Below are 17,893 nucleotides of genomic sequence, written 5' to 3' on the forward strand. Positions count from 1 at the left end.
TGTATTCTCTACCTGTAACACCACACAGCACTCTGTATTCTCTACCTGTAACACCACACAGCACGCTGTATTCTCTACCTGTAACACCACACAGCATTGTATTCTCTACCTGTAACACCACACAGCACTGTATTCTCTACCTGTAACACCACACAGCACACTGTATTCTCTACCTGTAACACCACACAGCACTGTATTCTCTACCTGTAACACCCCACAGCACGCTGTATTCTCTAACTGTAACACCACACAGCACTGTATTCTCTACATGTAACACCACACAGTGCTGTATTCTCTACCTGTAACACCACACAGCACGCTGTATTCTCTACCTGTAACACCACACAGCACGCTGTATTCTCTACCTGTAACACCACACAGTGCTGTATTCTCTACCTGTAACACCACACAGCACACTACTCTCTACCTGTAACACCACACAGTACGCTGTATTCTCTACCTGTAACACCACACAGCACGCTGTATTCTCTATCAGTAACACCACACAGCACACTGTATTCTCTACCTGTAACACCACACAGCATGCTGTATTCTCTTCCTGTAACACCACACGGCGCTGTATTCTCTACCTGTAACACCACACAGCACGCTGTATTCTCTACCTGTAACACCACACAGCGCTGTATTCTCTACCTGTAACACCACTAAGCGCACTGTATTCTCTAAATGTAACACCACACAGCACTGTATTCTCTACCTGTAACGCCACACAGCACACTGTATTCTCTACCTGTAACACCACACAGCACGCTGTATTCTCTACCTGTAACACCATACAGCACGCTGTATTCTCTACCTGTAACACCACACAGCGCTGTATTCTCTACCTGTAATACCACACAGCACACTGTATTCTCTACCTGTAACACCACACAGCACACTGTATTCTCTACCTGTAACACCACACAGCACACTGTATTCTCTACCTGTAACACCACACAGCACACTACTCTCTACCTGTAACACCACACAGTACGCTGTATTCTCTACCTGTAACACCACACAGCATGCTGTATTCTCTACCTGTAACACCACACAGCATGCTGTATTCTCTACCTGTAACACCACACAGCACTGTATTCTCTACCTGTAACACCACACAGCACGCTGTATTCTCTACCTGTAACACCACACAGCACGCTGTATTCTCTACCTGTAACACCACACAGTACGCTGTATTCTCTACCTGTAACACCACACAGCATGCTGTATTCTCTACCTGTAACACCACACAGCACGCTGTATTCTCTACCTGTAACACCACACAGCACACTGTATTCTCTACCTGTAACACCACACAGCACGCTGTATTCTCTACCTGTAACACCACACAGCATTGTATTCTCTACCTGTAACACCACACAGCACTGTATTCTCTACCTGTAACACCACACAGCACGCTGTATTCTCTATCTGTAACATCACACAGCATAGATAGATAGATAGATAGATAGATAGATAGGTAGATAGATAGATAGGAGATAGATAGATAGATAGATAGATAGATAGATAGATAGATAGGAGATAGATAGATAGATAGACAGATAGGAGATAGACAGATAGATAGATAGATAGATAGATAGATAGATAGATACAACCCCTGGTAAAAAGTATGGAATCACCAGTCTTGGATAAGCACTCATTCAGACATTTCATGCTGTAAAACAAACTCAGATCAAAAACCTGATACAATATTAAAGGACAACTCCCACAAAAATTTTTTTTTGCTCATTTAACACACATTACAAAGTTATATAACTTTGTAATGTGGTTAAATACCCGGCCTGGCCCCCTTCCCCCACTTTCGGACCCCCGACCCCCCACCCCGGAAGTTAAAGAATGTATACATTACCTATTACGATCGTCACGGTCCTCTTCTCCGGGGCGGCATCTGGTGACGACGACGTCAGAGCCGAGGGGCAGTCCGGGTCTTCTTCCTCCTCGGCGTCTTCATGCAAAGTGAATGGGGATGAAAAGGCTGCTGGTGCACATGCGCACCAGCAGCCTTTTCATTGGCTGGAGCGCATCACATGGCTTCCAGCTTGCTCAGCCCTGGTTGGCTGAGCTTGCTGGAAGCCATGTGATGCGCTCCAGCCAATGAAAAGGCTGCCGGTGCGCAAGCGCACTGGCAGCCTTTTCCATCCCCTGGACCCGGAAGTCGGAGACATCGCTGGATGGCGGACGGCGGCGACGGAGAGGCGGACGGCGGGCGAATCGAGTGGCGATCGTCACCGGAGAGATGGTGAGTATGGTGTCTGTGTGTGTCTGTGTTTTTTTTTTTTTTGGGGTCCCGCGGGAGTTGTCCTTTAAGGTCATTCCAAAGTGCAACTTGTCGGCTTTCAGGAACACTCAAAGAAATGAAGAGAAAACATTGTGGAAGTTAGTGAATGACACTTTTATTGACCAAACACAGGGAAATAAATATGGAATCACTCAATTCTGAGGAGAAAAGTGTGGAATCATGAAAAAAACATAAACAAAAGACCATTCAAAATACATCACTAGTATTTAGTTGCACCACCTTTGGCTTTCAGTCTTTGAGGCATGGATGAGTGACAAACAGTATTCTGCATCAATTTGGTGCCCACTCTCTTTGATAGCAGTTGCCAGATCAGCTTTGCAGGTTGGAGCCTTCTTGTGGACCATTTTTTTTCAATCTCCACCACAGGTTTTCAATTGGGTTGAGATCTGGACTATTTGCAGGCCATGACATCGTCTGAATGTGTCTTTCTTCAAGGAATTCCTTTACTGTTTTTGCCCTATGGCACGATGCATTGTCATCTTGGAAAATTATTTCATCATCTCCAAACATCTGTTCAATTGAAGGGATGAGAAAACTGTCCAAAATGTCAATGTAATCTTGTACATTGATGGAAGAACTAACCAGTCATGTCCCCAGTCCTTTGCCTGACATGCAGCCCCATATCATCAAGGACTGTGGACATCTGGTTGTTTTCTTCAGGCCTCTTCATAAATCTCACTGGAACGGCACCAAACAAACGTTCCAGCATCATCACCTTGTCCAATGCAGATTCTTGACTCATCACTGAAGACAACTTTCATCCAGTCATCCACAGTCCATGACTGCCTCTCCTTAGCCCATCGGAGTCTTGTTTTTTATGTTTAGGTGTCAATGCTGGTTTTCGTTTAGCTTTCCTGTATAGAAATCCCATCTCCTTTAGGCGATTTCTTACGGTTCGGTCACATACATTGACTCCAGCTTCCTCCCATTTGTGCTTCATCTGTTTAGTTGTACTTTTTCGGTTTTCAAGACAAATGGCCTTAAGTTGTTTGTCTTGACGCTTTGATGTCTGTCTTGGTCTACCAGTACGCTTGGCTTTAACAACCATTCCATGCTGTTTGTATTTGGTCCATATCTTGGATACAGCCCACATCTTTAGCGACCATGCGTGAAGGGTTACCTTCCTCAAGAAGTTTCACAATCCTCTCTTTTGTTTCAAGGGACATTTCCTTGGTTGGAGCCATGGTTCTCGCCACTCCACGTCGTCCAGCAGCCCTCCAAGGTGTCATGACTGCAGACTAACGGGCACATCTAATCTGGGGCAGGGGTCCATTTAGGGAAAGGAAATAAGACTGGGTGTGTCCTTTTTTCTACCTCCAATTTGAGTGATTCCATATTTATTTCCCTGTGCTTGGTCAATAAAAGTGTCATTCACTAACTTCCACAATGTTTTCTCTTCATTTCTTTGAGTGTTCCTGAAAGCCAACAAGTTGCACTTTGGAATGACCTTAATATTGTATCAGGTTTTTGATCTGAGTTTGTTTTACAGCATGAAATGTCTGAATGAGTGCTCATCCAAGACTGGTGATTCCATACTTTTTACCAGGGGTTGTAGGAGAAAGATAGGAGATAGATAGATAGATAGATAGATAGATAGATAGATAGATAGATAGATAGATAGATAGGAGATAGATAGATAGGAGATAGATAGATAGATAGATAGATAGATAGATAGATAGACAGGAGATAGATAGATAGATAGATAGATAGATAGGAGATAGATAGATAGATAGATAGATAGGAGATAGATAGATAGATAGATAGATAGATAGATAGATAGATAGGAGATAGATAGATAGATAGATAGATAGATAGATAGGAGATAGATAGATAGATAGATAGATAGATAGGAGATAGATAGATAGGAGATAGATAGATAGGAGATAGATAGGAGATAGATAGATAGATAGATAGATAGATAGATAGATAGATAGGAGATAGATAGATAGATAGATAGATAGATAGATAGATAGGAGATAGATAGGAGATAGATAGATAGATAGATAGATAGGAGATAGATAGATAGATAGATAGATAGATAGATAGATAGATAGATAGGAGATAGATAGATAGATAGATAGATAGATAGATAGATAGGAGATAGATAGATAGGAGATAGATAGATAGATAGATAGATAGATAGATAGATAGATAGGAGATAGATAGATAGATAGATAGATAGGAGATAGATAGATAGATAGATAGATAGATAGATAGATAGATAGGAGATAGATAGATAGATAGATAGATAGATAGGAGACAGATAGATACAGTAGATAGATAGATAGATAGATAGATAGGAGACAGATAGATAGATAGATAGATAGATAGATAGATAGATAGATAGATAGGAGATAGATAGATAGATAGGAGATAGATAGATAGATAGATAGATAGATAGATAGATAGATAGATAGGAGATAGATAGATAGATAGGAGATAGATAGATAGGAGATAGATAGATAGATAGATAGATAGGAGACAGATAGATAGATAGATAGATAGATAGATAGATAGATAGGAGACAGATAGATAGATAGATAGATAGGAGACAGATAGATAGATAGATAGATAGATAGGAGACAGATAGATAGATAGATAGATAGATAGATAGATAGATAGGAGATAGATAGATAGATAGGAGATAGATAGATAGGAGATAGATAGATAGATAGAGAGATAGGAGATAGATAGATAGGTGATAGATAGATAGATAGATAGATAGATAGATAGATAGATAGGAGATAGATAGATAGATAGATAGATAGATAGATAGATAGATAGATAGATAGATAGATAGGAGATAGATAGATAGATAGATAGATAGATAGATAGATAGGAGATAGATAGGAGATAGATAGATAGATAGATAGATAGATAGATAGATAGATAGATAGATAGGAGATAGATAGATAGGAGATAGATAGGAGATAGATAGATAGATAGATAGGAGATAGATAGATAGAGATAGATAGGAGATAGATAGATAGATAGATAGGAGATAGATAGATAGATAGATAGATAGATAGGAGATAGATAGATAGATAGATAGATAGGAGATAGATAGATAGATAGATAGATAGATAGATAGATAGATAGATAGGAGATAGATAGATAGATAGATAGATAGATAGATAGATAGATAGATAGATACAAGGTTTCCCCTATCAGGTAGGTTGCCCCCAGTAGATCGTTTCTCCGTAGATACCAGGTTCCTCTCAACCAAAAAATCAAAACCTATTTGTATATTTGTGCGGTCTCCTCAGGGTCCCGGATATTCCAAACCCAAGAAACATGCTGACAAATTAGTAAATGTAGATAGTGATCCTCACTGGGGCTTCTGTAATGAGGAGATCCTATATGGGTGGAGTAGATGGACTGTGTGCTCCTCCTCCTCCTCCTCCTCCTCCCGCACCCGTCTCTCTTACTTCCCCTACTCATCACATAAGTCATGAGAAAAAAAAACTCACTTTATGGGGTGAATTTACTAGAAAACCTCAGTCTGTGGGCTGGGGGAGGGGGGACCGGAGTGTAATAAAGTACACAGGACTGAGGGAGCTCCAGACACAGCGGCTGCAGGACTCTCCCAGGTGAGTACACTCCTCTATATAGGAACACTGCAGGGATTAGTCACAGGGGGAGGGGGTGTTTCCAGTATCATTGAAGGGGTTTTCTCTGCCTTCATGAACAACACCTTTAAGTGACTTGACTGATATACTTAACTCTCTCTCCTCCCTTCCATCTTACACCTTGTATTGTGTCCCGTCTATTAGTGCACCATGCCGATCTCCATCTCATGCACTAACGTCTACATGGCAATCCACATCAATACACATATACATCCGCACCAATACAAATATACATCCTCATCAATATACATATACATCCTCATCAATACACATATACATCCGCACCAATACACATATACATCCTCATCAATACACATATACATCCTCATCAATATACATATACATCCTCATCAATATACATATACATCCTCATCAATATACATATACATCCTCATCAATACACATATACATCCGCACCAATACACATATACATCCTCATCAATATACATATACATCCTCATCAATATACATATACATCCTCATCAATATACATATACATCCTCATCAATACACATATACATCCTCATCAATACACATATACATCCTCATCAATACACATATACATCCGCACCAATACACATATACATCCGCACCAATACACATATACATCCTCATCAATATACATATACATCCTCATCAATACACATATACATCCTCATCAATACACATATACATCCTCATCAATACACATATACATCCTCATCAATACACATATACATCCGCACCAATACACATATACATCCGCACCAATACACATATACATCCGCACCAATACACATATACATCCTCATCAATATACATATACATCCTCATCAATATACATATACATCCTCATCAATACACATATACATCCTCATCAATACACATATACATCCGCACCAATACACATACTATACACATACACATCTTCACTTAAACACATATACTATACACATATACACATCCTCACCAATACACACATACTATACACATATACACATCCTCACCAATACACACATACTATACACATATACACATACACATCCTCACCAATACACACATACTATACACATATACACATATACACACATACTATACACATATACACATACACATCCTCACTAATACACACATGCTTTACACATATACACATATACACACATACTATACACATATACACATACACATCCTCACTAATACACACATGCTTTACACATACACATCATCATCAATACATATATATATATATATATATATATATATATATATATATATAGAGAGAGAGAGAGAGAGAGAGAGAGAGAGAGAGAGAGACAGAGACATATACTGGTTATTTCCCTTTAAAGGGGTTTTCTGGGTAAAACTCATTGATGGCCTATATACAAGATAGATCAGCAATAACTGATCAGCAGAGTGCCAGCAACCCGATCAGCTGTTCTGCCCTAATACAAACAGTGTATGGGAGCCGGAGATCTCAGCACCTGCACAGCAGTGGTATCGGGTTACCGCAGCCCAGTTCCCGGTAGTGACCAGGTGCCGCAGTTGTGCAGCTGATCGGTGGTGGTGCTGGCTGTTGCCGATCAGTTATTAACGACCTGTCTGGTGGAGGGGCTATCAACTGGTTTTCCCTGTATAACCCTGTAATAGCAGAGTGGTGGTGCGTAGGCAGTGAGCTGCAGAAGGAGCTGTGCGGTAGCATGCCACAGGAAGAGGAGCACCGGCAGGCAGAGGGGGACAGGGCAGGCAGAGGGGGACAGGGCAGGCAGAGGGGGACAGGGCAGGCAGAGGGGGACAGGGCAGGCAGAGGGGGACAGGGCAGGCAGGGCAGGCAGAGGGGGACAGGGCAGGCAGAGGGGGACAGGGCAGACAGAGGGGGACAGGGCAGGCAGGGCAGGCAGAGGGGGACAGGGCAGGCAGAGGGGGACAGGGCAGGCAGAGGGGGACAGGGCAGACAGGGCAGGCAGAGGGGGGCAGGGCAGGCAGAGGGGGACAGGGCAGGCAGAGGGGGACAGGGCAGGCAGAGGGGGACAGGGCAGACAGGGCAGGCAGAGGGGGGCAGGGCAGGCAGAGGGGGACAGGGCAGGCAGAGGGGGACAGGGCAGGCAGGGCAGGCAGAGGGGGACAGGGCAGGCAGAGGGGGACAGGGCAGGCAGAGGGGGACAGAGCAGGCAGAGGGGGACAGGGCAGGCAGAGGGGGACAGGGCAGACAGGGCAGGCAGAGGGGGACAGGGCAGACAGGGCAGGCAGAGGGGGACAGGGCAGACAGGGCAGGCAGAGGGGGACAGGGCAGGCAGAGGGGGACAGGGCAGGCAGAGGGAGACAAGGCAGGCAGAGGGGGACAGGGCAGGCAGAGGCAGACAGGGCAGGCAGAGGGGGACAGGGCAGACAGGGCAGGCAGAGGCAGACAGGGCAGGTAGAGGCAGAGAGGGCAGGTAGAGGGGGGCAGGGCAGGCAGAGGCAGACAGGGCAGGTAGAGGCAGGCAGAGGCAGACAGGGCAGGTAGAGGTGGGCAGGGCAGGCAGAGGCAGATGTGGAAGGCAGATCCAGACAAGGAAGGTGGAGGCAGGAAGGGAAGGTGGGGCAGGCAGAAGAAGACAAGTCAGATGTAGACAGGGCAGGCTGAGGCAGACAGGGTAGGCAGAGGTGGGTAGGGCAGGTAGTGGCAGACAGGGCAAGCAGAGGCTGACAGGGCAAGCAGAGGCTGACAGGGCAGGCAGAGGTGGGCAGGGCAGGCAAAGGCAGACAGGGCAGGCAGAGGTGGGCAGGGCAGGTAAATGTGGGCAGGGCAGGTAGAGGTGGGCAGGGCAGGCAGAGGCAAACAGGGCAGGTAGAGGTGGGCAGGGCAGGTAGAGGCAGACAGGGCAGGCATAGGAAGATGTGGAAGACAGATCCAGACAAGGAAGGCAGAGGCGGGAAGGGAAGGTGGGGAACACAGAGGAAGGCAAGGCAGAGGCAGACAAGGTGGGCAGGGCAGGCAGAGGAGGCCAGGGAAGGCAGAGGCAGACAAGGTGGGCAGGGCAGGCAGAAGAGGCCAGGGAAGGCGGAGGCAGACAAGGTGGGCAGGGCAGGCAGAGGAGGCCAGGGAAGGCAGAGGCAGACAAGGTGGGCAGGGCAGGCAGAGGAGGCCAGGGAAGGCGGAGGCAGACAAGGTGGGCAGGGAAGGCAGAGGAGGCCAGGGAAGGCAGAGGCAGACAAGGTGGGCAGGGAAGGCAGAGGAGGCCAGGGAAGGCAGAGGCAGACAAGGTGGGCAGGGAAGGCAGAGGAGGCCAGGGAAGGCAGAGGCAGACAAGGTGGGCAGGGAAGGCAGAGGAGGCCAGGGAAGGCAGAGGCAGACAAGGTGGGCAGGGAAGGCAGAGGAGGCCAGGGAAGGCAGAGGCAGACAAGGTGGGCAGGGAAGGCAGAGGAGGCCAGGGAAGGCGGAGGAGGCCAGGGAAGGCAGAGGCAGACAAGGTGGGCAGGGCAGGCAGAGGAGGCCAGGGAAGGCGGAGGCAGACAAGGTGGGCAGGGAAGGCAGAGGAGGCCAGGGAAGGCAGAGGCAGACAAGGTGGGCAGGGAAGGCAGAGGAGGCCAGGGAAGGCGGAGGCAGACAAGGTGGGCAGGGAAGGCGGAGGAGGCCAGGGAAGGCAGAGGCAGACAAGGTGGGCAGGGCAGGCAGAGGAGGCCAGGGAAGGCGGAGGCAGACAAGGTGGGCAGGGAAGGCGGAGGAGGCCAGGGAAGGCAGAGGCAGACAAGGTGGGCAGGGCAGGCAGAGGAGGCCAGGGAAGGCGGAGGCAGACAAGGTGGGCAGGGAAGGCAGAGGAGGCCAGGGAAGGCAGAGGCAGACAAGGTGGGCAGGGCAGGCAGAGGAGGCCAGGGAAGGCGGAGGAGGCCAGGGAAGGCCTGTTTCTACATTGTTTGTAGTTAAACCCATTTGCGGTGCAGGAGCTACCCCTTCTAGTGCAACAATCTGCTCCGGCCCTTTTAATGAATATAAGCACAGTGGGCGGGCTGGGGGCGGGCTGTCTAGGGCAGATCGGGGCCAAACTGCCTTATTAGCAATGGGGGTTTAACTACAAACTTTATGGAAACGGCGCCGGGGATGAAGGTAAGAAACGTCTCTTCTAAGCTCTTATTTCTTCCTTGTTTCTCTGGGTGTTTGCAACAGGGATTTTTAATCAGATTCTTTCTCCGCCAGGACGCCGACCCACCATAGCAATGCCAGGACCAGCTGCCATGTGATCGGTGCCAGGAGAAGACCCCAGCAAACATTCAGCAGACAGACATGAGAGAGAGAGAAGTAGGGATGGGGGGAGTAAGAGAAGAAGAAGGGAAGGAAGGAAGAGGTGAAGGAGATGGAAAGAAAAAGGGAGTAAGTGGAGCGATGGGAGGAAGAGGAGGAGAAGCAGGAGAGACCGGAGGAGGAGGAGGCGGAGGTGGAGGGGTAGGAGGAGGAGGGGGAGGGGGAGGAGGAGGAAAAGGAGGAGATGGAGGAGAAGGAGGAGAGGGAGGAAGTGAGCGATTAGGAGGCGGAGCAGAGGGAGGAACAGGAGGAGCAGGAGGCGGAGGAGGGGGAGGAGGAGGGGGAGGAGGAGGTGGTGGGGGAGGAGGAGATGGAGGGCGAGGAGGGAAAGGGGGAGGAATAAGAGTAGAAGGAGTGAAGGAAGACAGAGAGGAAAGTGGAGGAGGAGTAACAGTAGAAGGAGGAAGGGGAAGAGGAGGAGTAGAGGGAGGAGGAGGAGGAGTACCAGAATAACAAGGAGGATGGTGAGGCAATGGCGGCGGCTGCTGAAGGTCTCAGCTCTGTGCACACTGGCCCAGACATATCCATCTGCCCAAACCAAAACTGACCAATCAGGGATCAGCTTTCATAACCTATATATAGTATAATGTTTCATCCCTATATATAGTATATAGTATAATGTTACATCCCTGTATATAGTATAATGTTACATCCCTGTATATAGTATATAGTATAATGTTTCATCCCTATATATAGTATATAGTATAATGTTACATCCCCATATATAGTATATAGTATAATGTTACATCCCTGTATATAGTATATAGTATAATGTTACATCCCCATATATAGTATATAGTATAATGTTACATCCCTGTATATAGTATAATGTTTCATCCCCATATATAGTATATAGTATAATGTTTCATCCCTATATATAGTATATAGTATAATGTTACATCCCTGTATATAGTATATAGTATAATGTTTCATCCCTATATATAGTATAATGTTTCATCCCCATATATAGTATATAGTATAATGTTACATCCCCATATATAGTATATAGTATAATGTTACATCCCTGTATATAGTATATAGTATAATGTTACATCCCTGTATATAGTATATAGTATAATGTTACATCCCCGTATATAGTATAATGTTACATCCCCATATATAGTATAATGTTACATCCCTGTATATAGTATAATGTTACATCCCCATATATAGTATATAGTATAATGTTACATCCCTATATATAGTATATAGTATAATGTTACATCCCCATATATAGTATATAGTATAATGTTACATCCCCATATATAGTATATAGTATAATGTTACATCCCTGTATATAGTATAATGTTACATCCCCATATATAGTATATAGTATAATGTTACATCCCCGTATTTAGTATAATGTTACATCCCCATATATAGTATATAGTATAATGTTTCATCCCTGTATATAGTATATAGTATAATGTTACATCCCTGTATATAGTATATAGTATAATGTTACATCCCCATATATAGTATATAGTATAATGTTACATCCCCATATATAGTATAATGTTACATCCCTGTATATAGTATATAGTATAATGTTACATCCCCATATATAGTATATAGTATAATGTTACATCCCCATATATAGTATAATGTTACATCCCTGTATATAGTATATAGTATAATGTTACATCCCCATATATAGTATATAGTATAATGTTACATCCCCATATATAGTATAATGTTACATCCCTGTATATAGTATATAGTATAATGTTACATCCCCATATATAGTATATAGTATAATGTTACATCCCCATATATAGTATAATGTTACATCCCTGTATATAGTATATAGTATAATGTTACATCCCCATATATAGTATATAGTATAATGTTACATCCCTGTATATAGTATATAGCAAATGTTACATCCCCATATATAGTATATAGTATAATGTTTCATCCCCATATATAGTATATAGTATAAGGTTTCATCCCTATATATAGTATATATGGTATGGATGCTGGTATGTGGCACATATCCCACTGTCCGTGCTGCTGTATGTGTGATGGATAATCTCCAGGTAAGGACGTCCCCAGCGCACACAGAGTCGTACAGGGAGTCGTCATCTCTGAGACCAAAGAGCAAAAAAACAATCACATCCACTTCTTACCAAAAATCATAAAAGCAGCAAATATTGTCAGACCCCCAACATCTGGTGTGCCAGCCCCCCGAGAGACCCCGCAGCCAGCGCCATGCCAGCCCCCCGAGAGACCCCGCAGCCAGCGCCATGCCAGCCCCCCGAGAGACCCCGCAGCCAGCGCCATGCCAGCCCCCCGAGAGACCACGCAGCCATCGCCATGCCAGCCCCCCGAGAGACCCCGCAGCCAGCGCCATGCCAGCCCCCCGAGAGACCCCGCAGCCAGCGCCATGCCAGCCCCCCGAGAGACCCCGCAGCAGCGCCATGCCAGCCCCCCGAGAGACCCTGCAGCCAGCGCCATGCCAGTCTTTTATATCCCTTGTAACCTAATTCCCACCTCACCATCCTCCAGCATAGCCGCCTTATTCTTTCTTGTTCAGAGAATCCTCCTTTACTCCTTTCTTTAAAACTCCTTCAATCACCTCCTCCCCAGCCTGATAACAGGGAACAATAGTCTGCACTGCGGTGCACATGAGATCTGATAACAGCAGCAGTAGCCCCCAGGGGGCACATGAGATCTGATAACAGCAGCAGGAGCAGGCAGGGGGCACATGAGATCTGATAACAGCAGCAGTAGCCGGCAGGGGGCACATGAGATCTGATAACAGCAGCAGGAGCCGTCAGGGGGCACATGAGATCTGATAACAGCAGCAGTAGCCGGCAGGAGGCACATGAGATCTGATAACAGCAGCAGTAGCCGGCAGGGGGCACATGAGATCTGATAACAGCAGCAGTAGCCGGCAGGGGGCACATGAGATCTGATAACAGCAGCAGTAGCCGGCAGGGGGCACATGAGATCTGATAACAGCAGCAGTAGCCGGCAGGGGGCACATGAGATCTGATAACAGCAGCAGGAGCCGGCAGGGTTATCTCTCCTGGGAGGTGACAGCAGGAAATGTCGGGGATGAGCTTCTCCCGACCCCGGAATAAAGAACAAAGAGCGCGGAAACTGTCACCTGGATCCAGTAATGTGACATCTGTGTATAAAGAGAAGAGCGGAGAGCGAGGCGTCATCTGCACCGCGGGGACTGACAGGTGAGCGCAGCTCTGGGGGCAGATAATGATGAGGGGTGACGGGGGTAATAAGAGCCTGACAGTCACATCAGTCACAGGTGAGCGCAGCTCTGGGGGCAGATAATGATGGGGGGTGATGGGGGTAATAAGAGCCTGACAGTCACATCAGTCACAGGTGAGCGCAGCTCTGGGGGCAGATAATGATAGGGGGTGATGGGGGTAATAAGAGCCTGACAGTCACATCAGTCACAGGTGAGCGCAGCTCTGGGGGCAGATAATGATGGGGGTGATGGGGGTAATAAGAGCCTGACAGTCACATCAGTCACAGGTGAGCGCAGCTCTGGGGGCAGATAATGATGGGGGGTGATGGGGGTAATAAGAGCCTGACAGTCACATCAGTCACAGGTGAGCGCAGCTCTGGGGGCAGATAATGATGGGGGGTGATGGGGGTAATAAGAGCCTGACAGTCACATCTGCAGTAATCCGGGGTCGCTAGATGTGTAGCTGGGTGAGAAGAGGTGTACAGACTTGGTGGCCAGGAATGGCAGCGCCCACCCCCTGATATGTGGTTTCCCACTAGGGTTGTTGCAGTTGTATACACCCTTCGCAAAAGTCTGTACTTATTGGGGGAGATTTATGAAAGGGTGTAAAATTTAGACTGGTGCAAACTGCCCACAGCAACCAATCACAGCTCAGCTTTAGGCAGTGCTGAAAGGAAAGAGGAGCTGTGATTGGTTGCTGTTGGAGCTGAGCTGTGATTGGTTGCTGTGGGCAGTTTGCACCAGTCTAAATTTTACACCCTTTGATAAATCTCCCCCATTGTGTTATTATGGTCATGATAGTAGTACTAAAGTTCACCACTAGATGTTGCTATATCCTGTATATGTATATGGAAGCTGCACAGCTGAAGGATTGCAAAGGGTTATTGCTTTCTTTGTGTCACCTGAATCTGTAGACCAGTAGGAGTTCTGTTTTCTTCTGTCCTATCATCTCCTCTCTTTCTTCTTCTATTGCACTCTTTCACCCACTCACAGCGCACCTAACATGCTGGGGAGGAAGTACGTCACATGGGTGGAGGAGGAGCTAGGTCTTTTTAGTTCTGGACGTTGCAGAGGAAGGACACATGCTAGATAGCTCTCCACAACGGTCCTGTCTGGGCCCTGGCCGTCTTCCAGGTCCCCATACCTCGGGTCAGACTGAGTCAGTACCCCGCATGGGAAAGACATAAAAACTGCTACCAACTTCTTCACTAGTTACACTCCAAAGCACTATGCACTATTAAACTCCTCTTAGAAGAGGACAAGCCAGAGACAACCTCAATCCACGCCGAGGACAAGGAGAAGTCACAGAGCAGGACAGTATCCACAAGAGCCAAAGAGCCAGGAACTGATTCGGACAGAGCAAAGTTGCACAAAGCCTAGGAACTCTGTCTCGCAGTGCGGGTGTCAGCAGGGAACCCTCAGCAATCTGCTCATCCCAGGTAACAAGGTCTGGGGCCTGTGTCACCCATTAGGAAGGTTCAGCCGAGTCTAGTGGGAATAAAGTGGTGTGAAGACTGAAGTCAAAGGTCAATACACGGGCACAGGTGTTCTTCTTATTCTTCGTGTTCTTCTTCTAAGTATTCTACCTCCTCCTCCAGCATCCTGGCAGAGCCCAGTACTACATGGGTTGAGACTCTCACGGCATCCTCCTCTCTGCTACTCTATCTCTTGTATCGCTCAAACAACTCAACCAACACGACTGTATCCTACACTGCACTTCTACAGATCAGGTCGTTCTACTGTCAAGTGTTAAATCCGACATGGAGAGAGAGGAGCGGCTGCACATCACACCTATGGCTGATACTAATGCTGCTAAGCCTATTTTAAAAAACTTCCTTGCTTTCTTTCTTTCTCAGTGTTTTTGCACTCCTCCTGGAAGACCCACAATCAGCAGGAGACACCTGAGTGCACATGCTGTTTGGGGGCCGCTCCTCCGATATAACATCACACCGGGGGTACACCACAGATACACTGACATGCGGCTTCTTAAAGTAGAACAGGTGCAGGGGGGGGATGTAGAGAAAGGGGGAGATTTATCAAACCGGTGTAAAGTAGAATTGTCTTAGTTTCCCCCAGAGAGTTTCTGCCCATCTACAGTCGTCTCTCAGCTTGTACATCTACATCCTCGCCCATTGTCTCCTCTCCGCAGGTTTCCCAGCATGGATGTGGAGAGAGATGGCGTCCGCTCCGCAGCTTCACTATCACCTCCCTGAGGAGCTTCAGGATGGAGAAGACGTCCATGGAAGAATGGGAGCCCCTCCCCAGAGCGGTGACCCTGATCAGAGGTGAGCGCCCCCTACTGGTCACTATGGGTGAGACATCTCATAGTCCATAGAAATTAGGGAAACTTAGGGAAGGGGGTCAGTCCACGGACCCCACATGAGAGACAACAAAATGCCCAAAACTATACAACCTGTGCCAACCGTCTCCATGAATAACATTGTTCACTATAACATACGGAGGGTTAAAGGGGTTGTCCATGGAGAAGAAGATGGCTGAAGCCTTCTGCCCGCCGCTGCTCACTCAGAGACACAATCATCACATCTCCAGTACTGCAGGGACACTATGCAGCTACTGCCCGCATGCAATGATTGCTACCTGGCCCCGCCCACAATGTCTTGAAAAGGGGGGTGGGGCCTAATCGCCGGCGAGCGGGAGGCTTTAGCTGTTTTCTGCTCCATAGACAACCCCTTTAATTATAATATAAAGATGATCTAGAGGAGCCAGAGGATAATAGTCTGAAATGAAGGTTAATATTAATATACAGCAGTAAAAGGTAGAAAGGTAGTATGTTATAAAAAATATCAGTGATCTCCCCCAGCCGCGGTAGAAACATCCATGTACTAGATGTGGTGGAAGTAGAGAGCCGGGATACAGCAGGCCAGGGGTTAGGAGTTATGTGGGCAGCGGGATAGATGTAGGAGCACCACTAAGGCACATGTCACATTAGCTAAGAGTGGGACCAGCTAGCTGGCTCTGATCTGGCACTAACCCGGGGCCAGCACTGACCCAGCACTGACCCAGCACTGACCCTGCACTGACCCTGCACTGACTCAGTACTGATCCAGCACTTCCAGAGTACTAGTTGTAGTTGCAGTGGTAACAGGTTGTGTAGAGTTGCAAACTATAGAAGGCTCACACTTCGGGAGATACCTACATCCACGGGTTGGAACGTCCTCGCCTATTGCTGTTTATGGGCACAGAGTGACACAAATCCAGTGATGTAGGCCCCACCTTGTGGGTAGAGCTAGTTGTCCCGGAGACCCTGTAGGCACATTCTAGCAACTTTCAGTAGAGACTTGGCCTTTTTCACTTAACTAAACTACTGACTAGTACTTGGCATGATCCTCAGAGAAGAAGACATCAGCCCAGCGTGGATAGGATTTACTAGATAAAGTGTAGTGCAGGTGTACAGTGGCCTGACAGGTAGAATCAATAGAGGAAATCAGTTAATCCTTAAGGCCCTATTACACCAACAGATTATCTGACAGATTTTTTTAGCCAAAGCCAGGAATGGAATTATCTGTTCTCTGTTTATAGTCCATTCCAGACTTTGGCTGAAAAAATCTGTTTGATAATCTTCTGGTGTAATAGGGCCCTTAGTGTAGTGTTCCTTCCGCTGTGCAGATAAGACAGTAACAAACAGTGACCTCTGGTGGTGGGGGCAGTATTACACAGACTTCAGTCTCAATGTCTATAACACATAGTACCGACCTATACCCGCTGCTAGAAAAAGATGGTAGACCCCGCTCTGGGAGACTCAGAAGTAACAAGAACCTTTATCTTCTCAGGAAAACCCTGTGGGGAACATCACCGGCTACGACGATCTGCTGGACGAGCACTGCAACTATAAAGCCCCAGAGTCACCAGAGCCGATTATAACTACCAGGAGCCTCCTCTATAATCCTCCACCTTACATGATGGACAGGAGGTGATTATATATACCAGGAGCCTCCTCTATAATCCTCCACCTTACATGATGGACAGGAGGTGATTATATATACCAGGAGCCTCCTCTATAATCCTCCACCTTACATGATGGACAGGAGGTGATTATATATACCAGGAGCCTCCTCTATAATCCCCCACCTTACATGATGGACGGGAGTTGATTATATATACCAGGAGCCTCCTCTATAATCCTCCCCCTTACATGATGGACAGGAGACGCATTTTCTTACTTTTTATTCTCTGTCTATAGAAACATCTGAGCACAATTGTAACCGTGACAAATAAACATGTAAAAAACCAAAAACCTTATAATCTGTTCTATCTGGGCTAAAATCAGATGACTACATACTTCTGGTGTCCCCCCTTTCCCTTCTTCCTTCAGTAACATATATAAAGGTTTCCATCATGTCCCCCCTTTCCCTTCTTCCCCTGTAACATATATAAAGGTTTCCATCATGTCCCCCCTTTCCCTTCTTCCTCCTGTAACATATATAAAGGTTTCCATCATCTCCCTCCTTTCC

At 46.5% G+C, this 17,893-nt stretch overlaps 1 long non-coding RNA gene across 1 annotated transcript; it reads left to right on the forward strand.

Annotated features, from left to right (window-relative positions):
- The first annotated feature begins 10,549 nt into the window (after positions 1-10,549).
- Positions 10,550-17,676, forward strand: LOC138782941 (uncharacterized). The gene is made up of 3 exons (XR_011361601.1): positions 10,550-13,401; positions 15,571-15,706; positions 17,213-17,676. It is a non-coding gene; the product is annotated as an uncharacterized lncRNA (long non-coding RNA).
- The last annotated feature ends 217 nt before the right edge of the window (positions 17,677-17,893 follow it).

Source organism: Dendropsophus ebraccatus, chromosome 2 (assembly GCF_027789765.1).
Source record: "Dendropsophus ebraccatus isolate aDenEbr1 chromosome 2, aDenEbr1.pat, whole genome shotgun sequence".
In the NCBI taxonomy this organism is placed as follows: domain Eukaryota; kingdom Metazoa; phylum Chordata; class Amphibia; order Anura; family Hylidae; genus Dendropsophus; species Dendropsophus ebraccatus.